The following is a 5,873-nucleotide window of genomic DNA, read 5'->3' on the forward strand; positions in this document are numbered from 1 at the left end:
TGTGGAGAGTGGGTGCTGCAGTGTGTTGTTTGTTTAAAGTGAGTGTGTGCGTGTGGATGTGTGTGTTGTGTGTGTTGTGTTGTGAGTGCATTTGATGGTTGTTGCATAGTGTTATTGTTCGTTGAGCAACCTGATGGCCTGGGGATAGAAGAATCTTCCATTTACTTAGGTATGTATTTTTAGGCGAATCTTGCTTTGTTCTCTTCTTTCTTATTCCATGACAGCGAAATGTCCTTGCATCTAAATCATCCGGTTTCCGATGCAATGCACAGAGATTTTTATAAGCTCATATTTAGCTAATAACACTTAAAATCATTGGTAAACAAACGTAGTGCTGAAAATATACACTTTGACTGCTGTTTTGACAGGGTTAGGGTCTTTACTCTTGGCTACATTTGAAAAAGAAACGCAACATTAATTAATACGGACTGTTTTGATCTATTTATGACGTGAAATACATCTTAACCCGATACCGGGCCGATCGGCCTTAACACTTTCTGCGCCAACAACGAGTTTACTTGCTATTGGCCGCCAGCGCTTGAGCGCCAACAACGAGTAAACTCGTTATTTGGTCAGTTTTTCTTTTTTTCGATTTTAATATTCTATTCAATGTCACGGACCTGTAGGTTGCCGTTAAAAGGCATACTGGGACTCTAAGGGTGCAGTACCGGCCAGATCTGGCTAGGTGGCAGTATCCAGAGTGCAGTAAACCCTGTTCCAGACCGCGTGTTAGGTTTAAATCCCTCTTGGCGCAAAATTTAGACGGAGCCGAGTAAATCGCTTCATCCGACCACTTCGAAACGCATCTGGCACACTCAATCCATAAGTTATATAAATTATATCCGGGCCTCAGATGGAAACCAATACTGGAAATTGCGATCAGACAATTGGAATATTCTTTTTGGAATACCCCCGACCAAAGGTAAGGACTATCTGACAACAATTTCAGCTTCATCCAACAATGTTTTCATATCCATCCAGCTGATCAGCGTCTGTAGTGTTCAACACGAATGCCGTTACTGGCCATCAAAGCATAAAAATAAAAAAATTACCCCCCCCCCCCCTTTCATACATTCATGATGAAACATAATACCTATTATATGGATTTGTTTTGGAAATAGTAGCGTGTCCAGGCAGGAAACGCCAACGCTTATTGTTACAAAGGGTCAGATTAAACCGAATATATGTATTTATTGATTGATATATATTGCATAATATTTGTATATTGTCTGATATCCCTTGTGTATTCTTTGTACATATACACGGAATATCCCTTTAACCTAGTACAGACCATAATATTTCGTTCTCTTATTGGATAGCGTTCCACCAGCGCCAGTGCCATACCCTCAGAGCCGAGTTCAAAGCCACCGTCAAGACATGTCTGTACATGCCCGGCTTTGCCCAGGAATACGAGACAGAAATAAGGTTGGCACTAGATTATTCCCCGTACATATAAATATGGCGCAGGTGAATACAGAAGTAGTTCAGTCCGAGTTCAGTTGAAGTAGTTCGAGTTCTAGTTACCCAAGTGAAGCCTCACCCACTATGCAACGTGCGGTGAAGTAGGGCCCGTTTTGCCCCAAAATAGAGTCTTGTCTTATCCTAATACGTTTGTTCAACGTATCGTTCGCTCCTTACTAGTAAGCCTTCATCACGAGTCAAGGACCAAGTGAAGTGAGCAACTGTGCGTCTAAATAGAGCACTTATAGCCGCGTGCGAATAGGATAGTAAAGTGTCAGAGCTGAGTTGAATAACGTCAAGTTCAACTTAGTTAATGTGAAGTACCGCGCACCGGAGGATCTACACCGGTGAATGCAGAGCCCCTTTCCGGCTGGATTATTATTATTATTATTGCTTTGGACCAGGCTGTTGGAGCGGAGAAGAATCGTCTACACCCACTGCTGTGGGATCTACCCGTGAGGAACATCATTCGAGCCCGTCTCTATTGGAGAGGCTGGCCGGCTTTCACCTGTGCTGCACGCATACTGGATTACAGCTGCTGCTTTTCGTCTGCCGATCCAGGGAGTAATATACCGCCTCCCAGAGCAGGAGCTTATTGAGTCCCCGTGGATCCAGACTTTGCATTCGAACATTTCCTCCCCCTGCTGGCTTACAACCGGTGGGAACCCCCTACCAGAATCTCCCGCTGCCTCCCCAGAGTACCATAGATACTGCAATAAATACTTAAATACAACTTTGTGTGGAACCGATTTCATTGTGGGGAAGTGTTCATCATCATATACTTGTGTACGGTATGGCCAGTAGTAATGTACATAAAACGGTAGTGGTTTAATGATACCATACTTATTAATACAGTCAGGGAATTGTACCCCTCAGTTACACTTATAGTAGAATACACGTAGCGCCCTATAACTCGCTTTTCAGGAATTATCCCGGATCACTCCTAAACTATACTTATATTCACCACGGGATAACGCGCGAACGTATGCATGAAAAAATTATCTCTTTTTTGCATCTTGGCCGGAAGAAAGTCACTGTCAAATGACTATAGTATTGTCTCCATAGCTATAATATAGAATCTAGATATAGCTCTACAAACAAGGTGACGCACCCCTATCTTTAAAGCGTGGCATAGCTAGAACGGGACCAGGCTAATCCCTGGCGCTGAATGAGTTAAGGGGTTAAGGTAGACCTAGAGTTCTTTTTCAGATTTGAACTGGTGGGTTCAGTAACCAGCTGGGATCAATTGAGTTACCACTAACCTCCTTGAGGTAACTAGAAGTATTACTCAACCAATCAAGATTAAAGTCACTCATAACAATCATTTCAACATCAGATACTGAGAGTAAATCTGCTATATTGGCTACTGTAGTATCAGCAGATGAGGTCTATTAGACACCAAACACAATGACTGGATTATTTATTAGGCCCCAAATCAACCTTCAACACAAGAGACACAAAGCATTCTGGGACAGTGACATCATTCACGACAGTGACATCATTCATGACAGTGAGAGAGAGAAACACGATTTCACATAAATAAGCCGCTCTTGTCTATTCTAAACACATTAAACTGGTTCAAAGCTTTAGAAGAGTCGCTACCAGACGTCTTCAGCCAAGACTCAGTCAACACTAATATATGTGGCTGTGCTGGAGGGACCAGCGTGTGCAAATCATCTCCTTTCTGGTGTCTAGACGTCTCACATTCAAATGAATCAACCCCAGAACCTTTCATGTATTTCCTACCTTCCTTTCTGGAGTATCTGGAGCAACGGGAACAGCAACAGAAGGCTGTAGGGGGGATTGTGATTACATTTGAGCTAGGGATGCTCGATATTGGCTTTTTTACCGATACACCGATATTGTCCAACTCTTAATTTCCGATACCGATATCAGCCGATATCAACCGATACCGATATATGCAGGGTTTCCCCCCCAAAAAACGGAATAATTTCAGGTAATTAACATTACATATCTCTTGTTGTGGAATTAACACATTATGCATACTTTTGACAATAAATTAAATCAGAATTTGTTCTTACTTGCTTGCCTGGGTAAATAAAGGTTATAGAAATGTAAAAAAAAATATAATAATAATAATAATTTGAAAACCGATACCGATATTTTCTGATATCACATTTTAATGCCAATATCGGCCGATAATATCGGACATCCCTAATTTGAGCGGGTGAGTGTGTGAGTGAACGGGTGAGTGAACGGGTGAGTCTGTGAGTGAACGGGTGAGTGTGTGAGTGAACGGGTGAGTGTGTGAGTGAACGGGTGAGTGTGTGAGTGAACGGGTGAGTGTGTGAGTGAACGGGTGAGTGTGTGAGTGAGCGGGTGAGTGTGTGAGTGAACGGGTGAGCGTGTGAGTGAACGGGTGAGTGTGTGAGTGAGTGAACGGGTGAGTGTGTGAGTGAACGGGTGAGTGTGTGAGTGAACGGGTGAGTGTGTGAGTGAACGGGTGAGTGTGTGAGTGAACGGGTGAGTGTGTGAGTGAACGGGTGAGTGTGTGAGTGAACGGGTGAGTGTGTGAGTGAACGGGTGAGTGTGTGAGTGTGAAATTAAAACAAAAACAAGGACAATTCACAGAACCATTTAAAGTCAGTCAAAACATCTGCAGCCAGATGTGCTGGATTACATATCGCCTGGAAGAAGCGTGTATGCTTTTACCAACCCAGTTGTGTTTCCGGGTTCCTCTGATTGGCCACTGACCTATGCTATTACGCCCCCCTTTACACTCACCAGCGGGGCGAGGCGGTGGTTTCCCCCCGGCTCCGTGCGCCTTGCTGCCGCCGGCTTGTCTCACATGACTCGGTCCAGCTCCAGCAGCAGCGGCCGTCTTCCGCCTGCGGTATCCTCCCTCCAGGCCCCCGAGGCGGCTCGTTCTTATTATTATCCCCCATTGTTCAGGTCGACATGGTCGCACAAACACGTAGGTTTCAATCACTGAGCTGTCTGTCTGTTGTTGTGTGTCTTCGGTTCGGCTACTGTACATGGAGTAGTGGGGGAGAAGAAGAGGAATATTTTTAAATAGCAAGAATTATCGACTGGCAACTCTGTGCTCGTCAGACCTGCAGCTGCTGGTACTGTATGGAGAGAGAGGCGGGGGGTCTCATTAATTCTTGCTATTTAAAAATATTCCTCTTCTTCTCCCCCACTACTCCATGTACAGTAGCCAAAACCAAAGACACACAACAACAGACCTACGTGTTTGTGCGACCATGTGGACCTGAACAATGGGGGATAATAATAAGAACGAGCCGCCTCGGAGAGAAGACGGCCGCTGCTGCTGGAGCTGGACCGAGTCAGCGCCGCACGGAGCCGGGGAGAAACCACCGCCTCGCCCCGCTGGGCGCTTCACAGCGAGTCTCAGGCGAGAGTGTAAAGGGGGGCGTAATAGCATAGGTCAGTGGCCAATCAGAGGAACCCGGAAACACAACTGGGTTGGTAAAAGCATACACGCCGCCTGGAAGGGTTTTTAAAAGCAACCAGTGAGACCATCATGCAAGTTCAGCTGGTTTTGTAGCTGATTCAGTTCCAGATTCCAGCAACTAAATCCTCAATTTGAATAAAGTGATTAATCTGATTAAATTAGTATTTTTTATTATTAAATCAACTTTCCAGACCCAGCCCAAGGAGAACCCCTCAGCCCAACTAAATCAATTAAATCAACTTTCTTTAATGAATATAACGCATCAGTTTCTTTTAATACTATAATATTAGTGTAGCCTAATCTTTATCTGCAGCTGTGAAGAAAAACCAGAATGAATTAAAAAGAAAAATATATTTTTTTTTAATAAAAAAAAAAAAAATTCAAATGTTGATTTAGAATTCGAATGCCAACGTAACGAACGGAGATTTGAACGTTGGAAGGTTTGGGCTCAGCCCTACTGTAGGGGATCTAACGGTGACTCGGGTGGGAATGATCACTAGTGTATTGTGGAGCCTATACTTGGGGTAAGAGTGATTGATTGAGTATCAATATCTGAGTAACTGGGAGGCTTGATCTTGATTGATATCAAGTGTCTATGTCTGCCTCTGTCAGTGTGTTTGTGTAGTAATAATAATAATAATAATAATAATAATAATAATAATAATAATAATAATAATAATAATAATAATAATAATAATAAACGTTATTAGTAGAGCACCTTTTATACAGAAACTGCAGCTCAAAGTTCTTCACAACAGAAAAAAGATAAACATAACATACAATGAGCACATGAAGTGCAGACATATAAAATCACAGTTTTTCACATTAGGATCTAACATCCCAACAGGCCACCGTGTATGTCTGCAAGCGTGTGTGTGACTGTGTGTGTGTGTGTGTGTGTGTGTGTTGTTAGATGTCACCACACTGAGGACAGAGATGGATGTGTGTGTAGTTGATAGATGACACTGAGGTCCCT

Source organism: Notolepis coatsorum (assembly GCF_963971535.1).
Source record: "Notolepis coatsorum genome assembly, chromosome: 15".
Taxonomy (NCBI): Eukaryota; Metazoa; Chordata; class Actinopteri; order Aulopiformes; family Paralepididae; genus Notolepis; species Notolepis coatsorum.